Source organism: Dendrobates tinctorius, unplaced genomic scaffold, assembly GCF_039654945.1.
Source record: "Dendrobates tinctorius isolate UK_male_01 unplaced genomic scaffold, ASM3965494v1 ptg000139l, whole genome shotgun sequence".
Lineage (NCBI taxonomy): Eukaryota > Metazoa > Chordata > Amphibia > Anura > Dendrobatidae > Dendrobates > Dendrobates tinctorius.
In genome coordinates, this window is record NW_027361807.1 from 9,650,407 (window position 1) to 9,669,848 (window position 19,442).

A 19,442-nucleotide genomic window follows, 5' to 3' on the forward strand; every position below is an offset into this window, starting at 1 on the left:
CCCACAGTCCTACAGGGGGTGCTTGTCCTATTGGCACTACGGAACCAGCCTTTATTGCCAGATCCCGCAGCCCACATAGGAAGCACCCAAACTGCAGGCACGATAGAGTCAGCAAACCCGACCGCAACGCGACAGGACAACGTATTGGTGGCAAAGTGACATTGACACTACCCGGAAACAGACGGCGTGCTGGAACCGGGCTGGGCAGGAGGGAGTACCTGTGCCAAAGACACTGCCGAGAACCAGCTGATGGTGCTGGAACCCGGATGGGTAGCAGAAGCTACAAGAGCCAATGGAACTACCAAGGACCAGCTGACGGTGCTGGAACCCGGAGGGGCAGCAGAAGGAGCAAGAGCCAATGGCACTACCGAGGACCAGCTGATGGTACTGGAACCCGGTTACTAAGCAGGAGGTACCTGTGCTAGAAAGCAGGCTGGGCAGGAGGGAGTACCCATGCCAAAGACACTGCCGGGAACCAGCTGGCGGTGCTGGAACCCAGGTTAAATACAACAAACAGAGTGGAAACAGAGGCCTAATTGGAGCAAGTTTAAAATCTGTAGTTGTGTGAGTGTGGACAGAGCAGGAGAAATTGCTGGACACACAGCTGGGGATCAGCTGACATTACTGAACCCCAATAACACGGGAGCATATGTTGACTGTGCAGACGGCACTTCTGAGCAGCAACTGGCGGTGTTGGAACCCAGGGTCAATAGTACTAACAGAGTGGAAGCAGAGGCCTATTTGGTGCAAGTTTAAAATCTGTAGTTGTGTGAGTTTGGACAGAGCAGGAGAAATTGCCGGACACACAGCAGGGGAGCAGCTGACATTACTGAAACCCACTAACACAGGAGCTAGTGTTTTTCTCTGTGCAGACAGCACTTTTGAGCAGCAATTGGTGGTGTTGGAGCCCAGGGTCAATCAGGGTGTAGGCTGAGGCCTAATTGGAGCAAGTTTAATATCTGATGTAGTGTGAATGTGGAGGGAGCAGGAGACATTGCCGGACACACAGCAGGGGAGCAGCTGGCATTACTGAACCCCAATAACACAGGAGCTATTGTTTTTCTCTGTGCAGACGGCACTTCTGAGCAGCAACTGGCGGTGTTGGAGCCCAGGGTCAATCAGTTCAGGTGGTAGAAACATGAACACAACAGGAGACCTGGATACTGAGCAGCAACTGGCGGTGTTGGAGCCCAGGGTCAATCAGTTCAGGTGGTAGAAACATGAACACAACAGGAGACCTGGATACTGAGCAGCAACTGGCGGTGTTGGAGCCCAGGGTCAATAGTACAAACAGAGTGGAAGCAGAGGCCTATTTGGAGCAAGTTTAAAATCTGTAGTTGTGTGAGTTTGGACAGAGCAGGAGAAATTGCCGGACACACAGCAGGGGAGCAGCTGACGTTACTGAAACCCACTAACACAGGAGCTAGTGTTTTTCTCTGTGCAGACGGCACTTCTGAGCAGCAATTGGTGGTGTTGGAGCCCAGGGTCAATCAGGGTGTAGGCTGAGTCCTAATTGGAGCAAGTTTAATATCTGATGTAGCGTGAATGTGGAGGGAGCAGGAGACATTGCCGGACACACAGCAGGGGAGCAGCTGGCATTACTGAACCCCAATAACACAGGAGCTAGTGTTTTTCTCTGTGCAGACGGCACTTCTGAGCAGCAACTGGCGGTGTTGGAGCCCAGGGTCAATCAGTTCAGGTGGTAGAAACATGAACACAACAGGAGACCTGGATACTGTTGCCAACCAATTATTTAATCTGGAAGAGGACTGGCAAATTCCGGTGAGATCCAGGCCTTGTTCATTTTCAGAAAAGTAAGCCGGTCAATGTTATCAGAGGATAGTCGCATGCGACAGTCTGTTAGTACACCACCTGCGGCACTAAAGAAGTGTTCCGATAATACACTAGCAGCAGGGCAAGCCAGCACCTCCAATGCATACTGGCTAAGTTCTGGCCATGTATCCAGCTTAGAGACCCAAAACTTGAAGGGGGAAGAGCCGTCTGGAAGTACACTGACAGGGCAAGACATGTAGTCTGTCACCATCTGACGGAAACGTTGCCTCCTGCTGACTGGAGCCGTCTGTGATGGTGTAGACATTTGCGGCGGGGACACAAACCTTTGCCACATTTGGGCCATGCTGGTCTTGCCTTGTGCTGAGGCGCTGCTTCTGCTCCCTCTTTGTGCAGAGCTTCCTCCACTGCCTCGACACACAGAGCTGCTTTGTAAAGCACTAGCAGCACTGCTCTCGGGTGGAATGGAGATCATAATGGAATGCACCAGTGTTTCTTGGTACTCCCGCATTTTACGCTCCCGGTTCAACAGTGTTATGAGGCTTTGTAAGTTGTCCCGGTAGCGAGGATCTAGGCGGGTGTACACCCAATAATCAGCCGTGTTGAGAATGTGGGCAATGCGGTGGTCGTTTCTCAGGCACTGCAGCATGAAATCAACCATGTGCTGCAGACTCCCAACTGGCCAAGAAACGCTGTCCCCTGCTTGAGGCGTCATCTCTGCCTGCTCTGCATCACCCCACCCTCGCTCTACATACTGACTACTAGAGCATTGTGCACCTCCCTCCTCTGGAGAGATGTCTTCCTCCTCCATTCACTCCTCCTCATCCTCCTCACAAAGTGTCCCCTGCCTAGGCCTTTGTGAGGAACCACGTTGCGCAGACTGTCCAGAAGCAGATGGCATTTGTGACTCCTCATCCTCCACCTCTTCCACAACCTCCTCCCTTAGTGCTTGCAGGGTTTTTTCAAGCAGGCAGATAGGGGGGACAGTCATGCTGACTAGTGCATCATCTGCACTCGCCATCTGCGTGGAATCATCGAAGGCACCCAAAACGTGGCAGATGTCCTTCATAGAGGCCCACTTAGTGGTGGTGAAGTGTGAACGGCGCGCAGTGTGACTTGTTTGCGCTTGATGTAGCTGGTACTCCATTACTGCTGCCTGCTGCTCACACAACCGCTCCAACATATGTAACGTTGAATTCCACCTGGTGGGTAGGTCACATATGATGCGATGTTCCAGAAGGCGGAATCGGCGCTGCAGAGCTGCAATGCGTGATTTTGCCATGCTGGAACGCCGCAAGTGAGCGCACTCTATGCGGACCTTGTGCAGCAGTGCATCAAGATCCGGATAGTCCCTCAAAAAACTCTGCACGACCAAGTTGAGCACATGTGCCAGACATGGGATATGAGTGAGGTTGCCTAGACCCAGAGCCGCCACCAGATTTTGGCCATTGACACACACTACCAAGCCTGGCTGGAGATTCGCTGGCACAAACCACACGTCGCTTTCCTGCTTGATGGCATTCCAGAGCTCCTGCGCTGTGTGGCTTCGATTCCCCAAAGAAATTAATTTCAGTACGGCCTGTTGACGTTTGGGCATGGCTGTGCTCATATCGGTTGTAACAGGTAAGCGTTCACGGGTCCATGTGAAGGTAGACCGTGACGGCTCCTGCATCGCTGATTCAGAGGAACTGGAGTATTAGGAGGAGTCAATGTGTACAGACTGGATTCCTGCAATCCTTGGAGTTGGCAGAACACGCACAGCGCCACTCTCAAGATCTGTACCCGGCTCCACAACATTTACCCAATGGGCAATGAGGGAAAGGTTTCGTCCCTGTCCATGGTTACTGGTCCACGCATCGGTGGTCAGGTGGACCTTGCTACTGACGGCGTTTAGTAGCGCATGTTTAATTTTTCCCTCCACATGCTTTTGCAGGGCAGGGACGGCTTGCCTGCTGAAATAAAAGCGGCTGGGCACGTTGTATTGTGGGATTGCCAATGCCATGAAGTTACGGAAGGTGTCAGTCTCCACCAGCCTGAATGAGAGCATTTCAAGGGACAGTAGTTTTGCACTGCCAGCATTCAGAGCCTGTGCTCGGGGGTGGTTTGCCGAATATGGCCGCCTTTTCTCCCATGCCTGTGCTACTGATGGCTGTAGAGTGGCCTGGGAGTGTGAGGATGACAGGGAACGTGGTGCTGTGGGTGGAATTACACTGGGTCTCCGTACGACAGTGCCAGAGGTTCTTCCATGGCGATCCTGTGAGGAAGCCGAACCAGCTGTGTGTGAGCTGGAGGAAGAGGCTACAAGACGTGCTGAAGAGGTGGTAGGTGGTGCTGTAGGTTTGCCTACGTCTTCAGTGTGTCTTTGTAACTCCACCACGTGCTTGGTCCACACATGTTTCCACATATTTGTGGGACTGAGGTTGCTGACACTTTTCCCTCTTTTGACTTTCTGATTACACAGCTTACATTTGACAAAGCAAATGTCATCTGCAACTGTGTCAAAAAAGGACCACGCACTGCAAGTCCTGGGAGCGCCCGTTTTGGGTTTTGAAAGAGGAATGCTCCTAATGGGTGCCGAAGTGGAGGCTACAGGCAAACAAGTCTGCCCCCTCCCTCACCCTCCTGTTTTGGCCGTTCGGGGAATCTCTTCCTCAGAGCTGCTCCCACCACCTTCCTGTTCCTCACGCCATGATGGGTCAAGGACCTCATCAGCTACACTACCCTCTTCAAACACCTGCTTCTCCTGGGTAGTCTCGCCAGCACAGTACGCACCAGAAAGTGGCACCTGAGTCTTATCATCAGATGCGTACTGAGGTGTGCTGACCATAGGCACTGGCCCACCTGCCTCTTCAGATTCAGACAGACAAAGCTGTTGCGCATCACTGCATTCTCCCTCTTCTTCACATTCTAGAATGCTGCTTGGCTGGCCCCCTCTTTGCAAGCCAACACATTCAGAGAACAGAAGTAGAGATGGCTCCTGTTCAGGGCTCTCTGACTGCCTGGGCAATTTGGCAGGTGGTAAAGAGACAGATGGTTGCTCTTCAATGCTCTGGACCTGAGAGGATGTGGAAGTAATTGAAGTCGATGCGCTAGGTGCCATCAATCCCAAAAGCGGCTTCAATTTGTTCCTCCCGCAGCAGTGGGGTACGGTGAGCTACTACACAGCTGCGCATAAAGGAATGTTCCCTGGGAAAACTGGGGGATGCTGAGTCACTGGTGCCCGCAGCAGGCACAGAATCCCCACGTCCTCTCCCTGCTGAAACTTCACGCCCACGACCACGTGCCTTGCTCCCTGCCTTCTTCATCTTGGTAGACTGATAAAGATAGGCAGAAAAGTACTAAGGGCTTAGTGTGCTTATTCCTGAACAGCTGCTAACAGGTATAAGAAACACTAATTTTATAGTGTGGACTACTCTTAAATATGAGCTAATGTGGCCTACACAACTGTAAAGTTGAGTGTTTGGTGAACTTTTTTTACGTGTTTTTTTTCACACAATAAAAAGGATGTGACCAAAGATGTAAAAGCTATAGTATCACAAACTTTTTGTAGCTATTACAATGCAGGAAGGTAACCTACAATGCAATAGATGAGGCAACAAAAAATAGTCTAATACTAATCTGGCTGGGGCTGCAGGGCACAAGCCAGCAGAAAGGCTCCTCTATCTACTATATAGTGTTTGCAACCAATCTAGCTGGATACGGATGGAAGCACACTAATAGGAGAAATTCAGGAAAAATAAGCAGCACTACAGCAAAAAAGGACAATGTATGAGGCAGTGACGCACGCTGAGCGGACTACAATCAGAGGTGGCTGCAGAACACACTACAGCATGAGCTGCACTCACACACAGAGACCTCACAGACAGCCGTGAACAGTGCAGAAAACTGTGCACTAGCACTGAAAGGCTGCATAAAGGCTCCGCTATCTACTCCTATATAGTGTTTGCAACCAATGTAGATGGATACGGATGGAAGCACACTAATAGGAGAAATCAGGAAAAATGAGCAGCAATAAAACAAAAAAGGACTATGTATGAGGCAGTGACGCACACTGAGCGGACTACAACCAGAGTTGGCTGCAGAACACACTACAGCGTGAGCTGCACTCACACACACAGACCTTGCAGACAGCTGTGAACAGCGCTGCAAAGCAAAAGAAAGCTACAGCGGTTGATAAAGTAGCCTGGGTAAAGCACTATATAGAAAATCGCTATCTCTAACTGTCCCTCAGAGCCTGAACAGCAGCCTCCTGTCCCTTAACTGAATTCACAGCAGAGTGAACCCAAAATGGCGGCGGCGGCTTTTATAGTGCATCATGTGAGGTAGCGCCTTCATCTAAGTAGGGGATCACTCGCTTGCAGCCACAAAAACCAGATCCGGCACGGATTTTCCATCAAAACAATACAGTCCTTGCGGTTTATTCACCATCATAAACCATCACAGCAACAGACAGTTCGCTTAAAAGCATAATCAGCATAGCGTCCATTACAGAGTTTCCCTCTGTTAGCAGTGTCCTTTAATCATATGGGCTATGCAGTATTCAATGTGCAGGCTTCCTAGCCCCAAGTTATCTCACCCACGTCAGGGCAACCTCACGGTTCCTTTATCATGCAGTCGACATTCATTCCCTCCAGGGAACTAACAGGTGCTGGCAGCCGTTACACACTGCCACTCCACACGTACTGTCAGGCAGGAAGCTCCATCACAGCGGGACCTTCCACACTGGACCAACCAGGTCCCAGTACTCACCCCATGTGACCTACCCTGGCCACATTATATGGTCTATAGCCACGCCCACCGGGTCACGTGACTGTGACCTCATCACAGGTCCTTCACACACTCACATAGCCTTTTAATACAGGCATTTTCAGACACACCCCTGGGTGGGTTTGTAATGTAACCATAACCCGCCCATCTCTCTAGTTATCTGAAGACTTCTCCCTTACACTTTGAAACAACTCCTCAGCAATGATATTGCTGATCACACATACACAAGTCTCCATCTCAAAGCCACCCACTTTGAGATACATAACCATCCTTCAGGATTCTGCCACTCATCCATTCTCTTGGGACATCCACACAGCGCCCCCTAGCGGACACAGTGGTTACTACACCACAATCATGACATCATTTCAACAGCCAATCACAGCCATGCCTTAAGTTAACATGCCTACATGCCTAACAGGATGTGCCCACACTTCTTAGGATTCCTCATTGGCTGAATCAAATCACATTTTCATCACTGTCCCCGATGGGGCTCACAATGTAAATTCCCTATCAGTATGTCTTTGGAGTGTGGGAGGAAACCAGAGTACCCGGAGGAAACCCACGCAAACACGGGGAGAACATACAAACTCCTTGCAGATGTTGTCCTTGGTGGGATTCGAACCACTGAGTTAAATCATAATGACAACTCAAAACATCCACATGACCCTGATCAAAAGTTCACATACCCCATTTCTTAATACCTTGTTTTGCCCTCTGTAACATCAATGACAGCTTGATGTCTTTTGTGGTAGTTTTTGATGAGGTTCTTTATTTTCTCAGATGGTAAAGCTGCCCACACTTCTTGGCAAAAAGCCTCCAGTTCCTGTAAATTTCTGGGTTGTGTAGCATGAACTGTGTGATTGAGATCTCCCCAGAGTGGCTCAATGATATTGAGGTCAGAAGACAGAGATGGCCACTCTAGAACCTTCACTTTGTTCTCATATAGCCAATGACAGGTCGAATTGGCCTTGTGCTTTGGATCATTGTCATGGTGGAACGTCCAAGTATGTCCCATGCGCAGCTTCCGGGCTGATGATTGCAAATTTGCCTCCAGTATTTGCTGATAACGTGCTGCATTTATCTTTCCTTCAACTTTGACTAAGTATCCTGTGCCTTTGTAGCTCACACATCACCAAAACATCAGCGACCCACCTCCGTGTTTTACAGTAGGAATAATGTTCCTTTCATTATAGGCCTTGTTGCCTTCTCTCCAAATGTAACGTTGATGGCTGTGGCCAAAAACTTCAATTTTGGTCTCATCAATCCAAATTACCTTGTTCCAGAAGTTTTGAGGCTTGTCTCTGTGCTGTTTTGCGTATTGTAGGCAAGATACTTTGTGGCTTTTACGCAGTAATGGCTTTCTTCTGGGGACTCAACCATGCAGCCTATTTTTCTTCAAGTGCCTTCTTATTGTGCATCTTGAAACAGCCACACCACTAGTTTTCAGAGAGTCCAGTATTTCAGCTGATGTTGTTTGTGGGTTTTTCTTTGCATCCCGAACAATTTTCCTGACAGTCGTGGACAAAATTTTCTATCTAACCGTGGTTTGTTTTTACAGAGCACCTGATTTTCCATTTGTTAATTACAGTTTGAACGCTGCTGACTGGCATTATCAATTCCTTGGATATTTTTTTGTATCCCTTTCCTGTTTTATACAGTTCAACTACCTTTTCCCATAGACAATTCTTTTGCTTTTCCCATGACCCACAGAAACGTCAGTGGCTGGATGAAAGATGCAAGAGTCTGTCTTGGATCCCAGAAATTCACTCAGCTTTTATGCACACACATTGATTACAAGCAAACAGGTCACAGGTCAGGATGTTGCCTTTAGTAGCCATTCAAACCCATTTTTGTCCACTTCTGTGCATGTTATAAGGACAAAATTATCAGGGTATGTGAACTTTTAAAATAGAAAACACAGTAGCTTGACAATAAATCGCTTCACCCAACCACTAACCATGAGTGGAATAAAAAGTTTTGGAAAAAGTAAACACAGCCCTCTGGGCAAAACAGCAAAACAAAACTCAGCCCTTCTGCTAGCAGGGATCAGCTCTCTCTGTTCTAGCAAGGTCCATGGTTCAGATTTTAGTATAAAACACAAACACTTCTCTGGAGTGTTCCTCTCCAGGCACTGAAAACCTACTGCCTCTGGAGGCCAGCTACTTAAGCCGCTGACCACACTCTTGGGTGGAAATAAGGTGGAAAACCTCCCTCCCACTCTATGTTGTCCACAAAAAACCCAGCCCATTAAACAAATTAGCTGTAAACTCTTCGCAACACTTAATGTGCTGGAGGAAAATCTTTGGATTTTACATCACTGACGCCATTAAGCATACTGACAGATATCTCCCCTCCAGCACTTTACCAGTGACTATGTCACAATGCATACATTTTTTTGCATACTGTTGTAATAATCTAATATTAGACTTGTACATGCCACCTGAATACTGCTTTTTTTACTGCTGGTTACCATCTGTTTGCCCCCAGTCAGATAGGTTCATACTAACCTTAATAAGTCTGTGTTTCAATTAAAGAGCTTAAAAGGAGTTCTATACACTCCTAGGAGACCTCCGAGTATTATACACACATTTTTCAAGCAATTATAGGCTTTGCAGTACTACAGTTTAAGGTAAATTTATTTGGTATTAATAGAATTTTTGGGGAATATTTGTCAAAGCTGGAAAATTTTAATTTCAAACAATCCACTCATCTCTATTTTGGAGTGTTGCAAGATGTTAAAATCCAGCCATGTGCTTTTGTTTCGTTGTTGTTTGTACAAACACTGTAAAACTTGAAATCTGCCTGACAATGTTGTCCAGTATCTTGGTCCTGATCAGTGACCTAAGGCGGACAGTAAATACAATTTATACCACAATGCCTGCCAAGCATATGTTGTCTGGATATACCAACAATTACTGTGTACAGTACAGCTGTCTAGGTTAGTTAAAGTGTAACTGCAGTTTATTTTCCTTATGCAGATAGATCACAAGGATGGAGAAATACTGCATGTTCCTATGACAATTTGTGAAAAGTGTTGTAAAAATAATTGGCACTAATATAGATGTATTCAAGAACTTATTTACTGAATGTAGAAACTCCAGAAAAATAAGAGACATTTCGGTCAATACGTGACCTTCCTCAGTCTGTAACAAAAAAATGCAGAAAGTCATAAAACAAAAGACACTATTGAAAAACACACCATCACTCAATTCATGTCATTGAATACAAAGACCAAAAAGAACATAACTTCACAGAATGTCCTTAATAACATCAACATTGTCATGATCCAGGACGGGGTTTCGCTTTGGCCCGTCCTGGCAAAACAGGGGGTTAATTGTTTCTGCCTCTCTCTGGCAGTGGGCGGCTTTTTAATGCTCACTGGACCTGGGCCCGGTGTCAGTTATACTCCTGCCCTCAGCTGAGTTAAGTGACCTCTTGCATACGTGTGCCTTGTGCCTGATAACTTGTTGCTTGTTTGGTTGTGATCCGGTTCTTTCCCTGTTACGAGTTCTGCCTGACCCTCTTGTACCGCACCGTCCTCTCGTGTATGACGCTCTGCTTGTGACTCGACTGCTCTCTGCTTGTCCCTTTTTTACCGCACCGCCCTCTTGTGTATGATCTCTGGTTTGCCCGACTCTGAGTGTTCTTCCATCTTAGCAAGCAGGACGCTAAGCCCCACCCCCTTGTGGTCACATGACCGTAGGTCCCGTGCCTGCTTGCTAATACTTCAGCGTTCAAGTCCTGTGCATCTGTACTTTCCAGCTGTTACTGTCCCCGGGACCCCTACAGCACTGGTGAGTCCCTGCTCAGCGACAGCTGTACGCCGGCGCTGTCACGATTCTGACAAACATATTCTGCTGGTTTGGAGATACACATATGGATTATTATTATTTCTTTATCGTTTATTTTTAAAGCACCATTAATACCATGGTGCTCAACATGCAAAGATGGATACATACAAAATACATATAAAAATACTATGAGTAAATTAACAGTGACTGACTGGTACAGAGGTGAGAGGACCTTTCTTTTAGCTGCCAACTCCTTTTATAGTTAACGGAATCTGTCAGCAGGTTTTACTATGGAATCTTAAAGCAGCATAATGTAGAAGCAGAGACCCTGATTAAAGTGACTTGTCACTTACTGGGCTGCTAAGAGGAAATTTGATAAAATTCCTGTTTTATCTGATGCAGATGTAGCATTGCTATTAATGCAGAGATTAACCCCACCCGCATTGTGGATTATCAGCTTACGGGATACACTGTACTTTGCCAGAATGCTGCCAGTCAGTGATAAATGCTGGGTTACACAGATTATCTGGGCTACCTGGCACAAGACACCAAGTCCTGCAGTGCTAATCCCCTGCAAGTGTAAGGGGGTAAGATTTGATGTCTTTCTTGCTCCCCTTCTCTCTGATTGTCTTCCGGTGGTTAATGTTTACAAATGTGTCTATGATAAATTCCTGCGGTACTGTTACATATAAATTATGTATTATCGCTCATCTTTAGTGGTATTGCCACATGTAAGTGTTACCATTTTGTAGAAAGCTGTAATATATTGTCTTGTGTTTTTGTATCATAATATAATGTGCCTGTTGTACATGTTCAGTTAGGGTAAGTTAGCGCATCCTTTTGGGGACATTAGAGGAGGGCACTTTTAGTATATAGTTCCTATAGGCTTGGGTAAGTGTAGTTTTGTTGATGGGGGCATACTAGTGGGCCTGATAGGTTTAGCTGATAGGATGGTTATAGAGGGTTAATTGTAGGAGGGGCTTCCAGGTAGTAAGAGGGAAGCTTATAGGAAGTTAGGTCAGATGGGGCCAGGGTGCCCTAGCATCCACATGGGCTATAGGCCCGGACAGCTTGGCAGTCCCATAATGTTTAAGGGCTGCAACCCACATTACTCACGGCCACTGTGTCTCATAGAAGTGGGCCAGTGCAGGAAAGGAAGAATGTGGCGACTTATCGCCTGGGCCGATGCTTTTACAGCAGGAATCGGTTGGACAACTGAGATGAATGAAGTTGGAGCTTCGACGAGATCGGTACAGACGGGCCGGATGCTTTACCAGCGGCAACCAAACTTGATGACTAAGGGAACAGAAGGGAACAGAAGATAACTGGAAAGAGTCACTGTAAACAATGTTTTTGTTTGTTTTCACTCTAACCCCTATAATCCTTCACTTTCTGATAACCCCACTAATCCCTACACCAAGCAAGGAACTGTTCATCTCTTCTTCAATCCTTCCAATCCATCTCACCTCTTCCTCAGATCTGTTCCTCAACATACAGTCCTCTGTCTCCAAACATAGACAGCCCCCTCATGCCCTCTCCTGCTCCCACCTGCTTACACTCTCTCTGCTCCTCCTCACTGCCGGCGATATCTCTCCAAATCCTGGTCCTCCTCACCACATTCCCACAGTCATTTCTACCTCCCATCCACACTCAATCATAACTTTCCGTAACAACTCCAACCTTATACACATTCGCCCAGCCCCAGCTTCCCCAGTCCCACTAACAGGAACTCTGTGGAAAGCTCGCTCTGTCTGCAACAAACTTTCTTTCATCGATGATCTTCTTATTACTAACAAACTTTCCTTCCTCGCCATCACCGAAACCTGGCTCACCTCCTCTGACACAGCCTCTCCTGCTGCACTCTCATATGATGGATTCCACCTTTCCCACACCCCCCGCCCCAGCTGCAAGCATGGTGGAGGAGTTGGTTTTCTCCTGTCAGATAACTGCTCCTTCACCCCAATCCCACTGCCGCCCTCTGTTACCCGCCCTTCCTTCGAGGTGCACTCTGTGCGCATCTACTCCCTCTCCAACCTCCAACTAGCTGTCAAATACCGCCCTCCAGGGTCAGCCACCACCTTCTTTGACCACTTCACCACCTGGGTACTTCATTTCCTTTCCACTGATATCCCCACTATCATTTTGGGCGACTTCAACATCCCCATTGACACTTCCCTCTCAGCTGCCACTAAACTTCTATCTCTCACTTCCTCCTTCGGCCTCACTCAATGGTCTTCTGCAGCCACTCACAAAGATGGCCACACACTAGACCTCATCTTCACCTACCTCTGCTCCCTATCTAGCCTCTCTAACTCACCTCTTCCTCTCTCTGACAACAACCTACTTACATTCTCTTCCTTCTCCTCCACAGGTCCACAACCCCACCTCAAAAACTCGCACACCCTCGCAGAAATCTTCAACACCTCGATCTACACTCACTGTCTAAATCCCTCCTCCCTCTTACAGACATAAGTTCCCTACACAATGCGGATGCCGCTGCCGCTCTATATAACACCACAATAGCTGTAGCTTTGGAATCAGTTGCCCCTCTCAAACATACCAAAGCTCGCAAAATCAACAGACAGCCCTGGCACACCAGTCTGACCAAAGAGTCGGGCTTCCAGGGCTGCTGAGCGGAGATGGAAAAATTCCCACTCCAATGAGGACTTCATCACATTCAACCAGTCCCTCACTACTTTCAAGGCCACACTCACTGCAGCAAAACAAACCTACTTCTCATCTCTCATATCCTCCCTGTCTCACAACCCTAAACAGTTATTCAACACCTTCAATTCTCTCCTCCGCCCCCCAGCACCTCCTCCCTCTCCACTCATCTCAGCTGAAGACTTTGCCTCATTTTTCAAGGAGAAGATTGATAACATCAGAGACAGTTTTGGTCAACAACCCCCAGTGCCCTTCCTCCTACCTGCCCTGCCCTACTCCCCCAAAACCAACTTCTCCACCATTACAGAAGATCGACTCTCCACTCTACTGTCAAGATCACATCTCACTACCTGTGCACTTGACCCGATCCTATCCCACTTCATCCCAAACCTCACCACAGTCTTCATCCCAACCCTAACCCATCTCTTCTACCTTTCACTAACAACTGATGTTTTCCCCTCAAGCTTTAAACATGCCTCAATCACACCTATCCTCAAAAAGCCCTCTCTTGACCCATCCTCTGTATCTAGCTATCGCCCTATATCACTTCTCCCCTATGCCTCAAAACTACTGGAACAACACGTCCATCTTGAAATATCCTCCCACCTCTCTTCTTGCTCCCTCCTTGACCACTTGCAATCCGGCTTCCGGCCACACCACTCCACTGAAACTGCCCTAACTAAGGTCACCAATGACCTACTAGCCGCCAAGGCCAAGCGACACTACTCTGTCCTCCTCCTCCTGGACCTGTCCTCTGCCTTTGACACAGTGGACCATTCCCTATTACTACAGATCCTCTCATCTCTTGGTATCACAGACTTGGCCCTATCTTGGATAGCGTCATACCTAGAAGACCGGACATTCAGCGTCTCCCATTCGCACACCACCTCCTCACCGCGCCCCCTATCCGTCGGAGTCCCGCAAGGTTCAGTCCTAGGGCCCCTGCTCTTCTCCGTTTACACCTTCGGCCTCGGACAGCTCATAGAATCTCATGACTTTCAGTATCATCTCTATGCTGATGACACACAGATCTACATCTCTGGACCAGATATCACCTCCATACTAAACAGAATCCCTCAATGTCTGTCTGCTATTTCATCCTTCTTCTCCGCTAGATTCCTAAAACTTAACATGGACAAAACAGAATTAATCATCTTTCGCCCATCTCACGTGACCCCCCCAATGGACCTATCCATTAAAGTAAACGGCTGCCCACTCTCTCCAGTCCCACAGTCTCGCTGCCTCCGGGTTATCCTTGACACTGATCTCTCTTTCAAACCACATATCCAAGCCCTTTTCACTTCCTGCCGACGTCAACTCAAAAATATTTCACGGATCCGTACATTCCTCAACCAAGAATCTGCAAAAACCCTAGTCCATGCCCTCATCATCTCCCGCCTTGACTACTGCAACCTCCTGCTCTCTGTGGCCTCCGCTCAAACACTCTCGCACCCCTCCAATCTATTCTTAACTCTGCTGCCCTACAAATCCACCTGTCCCCCCGCTATTCCCCGGCCTCTCCCCTCTGTCAATCCCTGCACTGGCTCCCCATTGCCCAAAGACTCCAGTTCAAAACCCTAACCATGACATACAAAGCCATCCACAACCTGAGTCCTCCGTACATCTGTGACCTAGTCTCCCGGTACTTACCGGCACAAAACCTCCGATCCTCACAAGATCTCCTTCTGTACTCCCCTCTTATCTCCTCTTCCCACAATCGCATACAAGATTTCTCCCGCGCATCCCCTCTACTCTGGAACTCTCTACCACAACATATCAGACTCTCGCCTACCATGGAAACCTTCAAAAAGAACTTGAAGACCTACCTCTTCCGACAAGCCTACAACTTGCAGTGACCACCGATCGACCAAACCGCTGCACGACCAGCTCTACCCTCGCCTACCGTATCCTCACCCATCCCATTGTAGATTGTGAGCCCTCACGGGCAGGGTCCTCTCTCATCCTTTACCAGTCGTGACTTGTATTGTTTAAGATTACTGTACTTGTATGTATTATGCATACCCCTCCTCACATGTAAAGCGCCATGGAATAAATGGCGCTATAATAATAAATAATAATAATAATTTCAAGTCTGGGGCGAATTAGGGAGAAGGAAGTGTCATCATGGTGAGGTCAGGCCAGGAAGGAATTGGGGAGCGGTCTAGGACAGATCGGTCCAGACGTGTACTGCACAGAAGCGACAGCCAGAAAGGGAAAGATGAGGAAACAAGTAAATGTCTTGATGTACCAGCTGTGGATGTAATGTATGAAATGCTCAGTAAAGAAAGTGTTAAAGTTGACTTGGACTGTGTCTCTATTGCTGGGGAGGGACCGTTATTGCCTGGGAAGTGCCCAGAGGAAACTGATTCTAGAGATGCAGGTATGCAGAAGAGAAGAGTACATTTTTTTGTAGTTGAAGGACTGGACATGGATATAGCAGTTATTCTGGTCACGACTACAGTCCTGTCCCTCCCTTACACACACATCCCTGGAATTAGGCTCTCTACATTATGGTACTCTCAAATTAATTAAATAGCAAAAAAGTTCTTTAAAATATCTGTGTCTTAAGATGTGTACTATATACATCTTCAATTCTGAAAAAGTTGGGACACTGAGTAGAATGTAAAGAAAACAAGAATGCAATGATTTTGAAATCTCACATAGCCATTTGTTATTTACAACAGAACATAGAAAGCATCAGAAGTTGAATATTAGACATTTTTCCATTTCATTTGAAAAATTTAACTCATTTAGCAATTGATGTCAGTAACACATCTCAAAAAAGTTAGGTCAGGGCAATGTCTAACATTGTGTAACATCCCCTCTTCTTTTTACAACAGTCAGTAAACATCGGGAAAGCAAGGAGCCCAATTGCTTGAGTTTGGAAATGTCCCATTCTAGCTGCTCAATAGCCTTGGGCCTTTGCATGGTTTTTTTGTTTCATAATGCTCCAAATGTTTCCTATTGGTGAAAAGTCTGGACTACAGGTGGTTAGTTCATCACTTGCATTGTTCTATCGTAAAGCCATGCTGCTGTAGTAATGCAGTGTGTGGTCTTTCTGAAAAAATGCATGGCTTTCTCTGAAAAAGACATCTGAAAGGATGCATAAGATATTCCAAAACCTCTTTGTAATGCTCATCATTGGTAGTGATATTCAAGAAGTGTAAGTGTTGTGAGTTCATTTTCCCCTTTGTCACTGAGGTCTGGTGAACTCCCTATTCTGGTAAAGGAAGGTAATGAGCCTGATTATCAGGCACCTGAGTCTAGTGATGATGACTGGCTGAGTGGAGTCACGGACTGGATATAAGGCTGCCGACGCCCTTCTGCCCTGCGGGTGATTTCTCTGTGGACTTCTAGGAAACCAGTCTGATTCCTGCTCCTCTAAAGCTAAGTTTTCTGCTTTGCCTTTTAGCATTTGTGCTTTGTTTTTGTTTGCCTTGCTTTTCTGGATTCTGCCATTCCCTGCTGGGGTGAGCTGATTCTTCTTTTGCCTGTTGCTCTGTCTTCAGAATATTCCTGAGTACTGACATAGTCTTTTGAAGCCTAGCGTCTTCAGGGCCTTTTTTACTGTCAGTCTGTTGGCTCTTATTTTCATAGGGTTTTTCACGGATTGCAGACAGCAGCCTTCCTGTCCTTTCCTATCTAGTTAGCTTGGGCCCCGTCTTTGCTCAGTCTATCTTTCTGTCTGTGTTGTGTTCTTTCTTCTTGCTTCACCGTCATTATATGTGGGGAGCTGCCTTTTGCTTTGGGGTCTGCTCTGGGGCAGTTTAGATTTCCCTTTCTGTCTTTAGGCTATTTAATTCTCCGGCTGTGATCGAGGGGTCTAGGGCATCGTAGGAACCCCCCACGGCTACTGCTAGTTGTGTTGATTGGTTCAGGGGTCTGCAATCTGATAGCTGCCAACCTCTCTGGTTTTCTGGACTTAGCTAGCATTTCTGTTTTTGCCTCCTACGGTGACTCAATCATAACAGAATCACCCGCCATACCGCAGATCCTAGGGTACTCAATAGCAGGAAAGAATTGTGTTTAAAAAAAAAAAAAGTGTGTATATTCTTTCCTCTATATCTCTGAGGCCATAGGGGGAATTTTTTTTTTCTCTCAATGGAGATAAAGCAATTGTCTGATCGTGTGGAGCAGCTCGCTGCGGAAGTGCGGGGAATTTCCACCTACATTGCTCGTTCGCATGCTGTTGAACCAAAGATCCCTACACCTGATGTATTTTTTGGGGATCGATCTAAATTTTTGAGTTTCAAAAATAATTGTAAATTATTTTTTGCCTTGAAGCCTAACTCGTCAGGGAGCTCCGCGCAGCAGGTTAAAATTGTCATCTCTTTGCTGTGTGGCGATCCCCAGGATTGGGCGTTTTCTTTGAAACCAGATGATCCTATTCTGACTAATGTGAACGCATTCTTTCAAGCCTTGGGGTTGTTGTATGACGAACCTAATGCTATTGATCAGGCTGAAAAGACCCTGTTGGCATTGAACCAGGGTCGAGATTCTGCAGAGTTGTACTGTCAAAAGTTTCGAAAGTGGGCGGTCCTTACTACCTGGAATGATAATGCCTTGGCTGCTCTCTTTCGGAAGGGTTTGTCAGAAGCCGTAAAAGATACTATGGTGGGATTTCCTGTTCCCTCTGGTCTGGACGATTCTATGTCATTAGCCATTCAGGTTGATCGGCGTTTACGTGAACGCAGGATTGCACGAGAGGTGTTGCCACCAGTAGAACAGACGTCTGAACCTATGCAATGTGATAGAGTTTTGTCTAAGGCGCAACGTCAGGAGTTCAGAAGGCGTAATAAGCTGTGTTTTTTCTGTGGAGATGCCTCGCATATTATTTCTGTTTGTCCTAAACGAGAGAAACGCTTTGCACACACGTTTTCTGTTGGTGGTGTTCAACCTAAGTTTCTTCTGGCAATTGCACTGATCTGCTCCATGTCCACATTTTCCGCCAAGGCTTTTGTGGATTCGGGAGCAGCGCTAAACCTAATGGACTTGGATTTTGCTAAACGTTGTGGATTTCCTATGACACCTCTGCAGACGCCTATCCCTTTGAGGGGGATTGATGCTACTCCTTTGGCGAAAAATAAACCTCAGTTTTGGACCCAGGTGGTCATGTGGGTCGCCCCAGACCATCAAGAAAATTGCAGATTTTTGGTGTTACATGGTCTGCATGATGCCGTTGTTCTGGGGTTTCCCTGGTTGCAAATTCATAATCCAGTCTTGGATTGGAAATCTGTGTCTGTGGTGAGTTGGGGTTGTCGGTGTGTCTGTAGTGAGGCTCCAGTTTTTTCCACCTCTCCTCAGTCGCATGATGTTCCTGATTATTTGGCAGACTTTTATGATGTATTTAATGAGAATGAGTCTGCGTCTCTGCCTCCTCATAGGAGTTATGACTGTGCAATTGAACTGAGTCCGGGGTGTAAATTTCCCAAGGGTCGGCTCTTCAATTTATCTGTACCCGAGCACGAGGCTATGCGATCCTATATTAAGGAGGCATTGGAGAAGGGTCATATTAGACCATCCTCGTCACCCTTAGGTGCCGTTTTTTTTTTGTAGCCAAAAAGGATGGATCATTAAGACCTTGTATTGATTATCGTGCCCTCAACAAAATTACTGTTAAATATCAGTATCCGTTACCCCTGATTTCTGATCTATTCTCCAGAGTTAAAGGTGCTTGCTGGTTTACCAAGCTTGACTTCAGGGAGGCATAAAATCTTATCTGCATTAAGCAGGGGGATGAATGGAAGACGGCGTTTAATACTCCGGAGGGACATTTTGAGTACCTGGTGATGCCTTTTGGGCTCACTAATGCCCCTTCTGTCTTCCAGTGCTTCATGAACGATATTTTCCGAGACTTTGTCGATAAATTTTTGATTATCTATCTGGATGATATTTTGATCTTCTCCAAGGATTGGGATTCTCATGTGGAACATATACGGACTGTGTTCCAGATCTTGAGGGAGAATTCCCTGTATGTCAAAGGATCGAAATGCCTTTTTGGAGTACAGAGGATTTCATTTTTGGGATTTATTTTGTGTCCATTAACTATTGAAATGGACCCAGCCAAGGTACAGGCCATTTATGATTGGGTTCAGCCCACTTCTTTGAAGGCCCTCCAGAAGTTTTTGGGTTTTGCTAATTTTTATCGGAAATTTATAGCAAAATTTTCTAGTATTGCCAAGCCATTGACTGATCTGACTAAGAAGGGTGCTGATGTGTTGAATTGGTCTCCGGAGGCTGTTGCTTCCTTTCAGGAGCTGAAGCGAAGATTTACCTCCGCCCCGGTTTTGCGGCAACCTGATGTCTCACTCCCGTTTCAGGTAGAGGTGGATGCTTCTGAGATTGGTGCAGGAGCTGTTTTGTCCCAAAAGGATCCTGTAACATCTAAAATGAATCCCTGTGCTTTCTTTTCCCGAAAGTTCTCTCCAT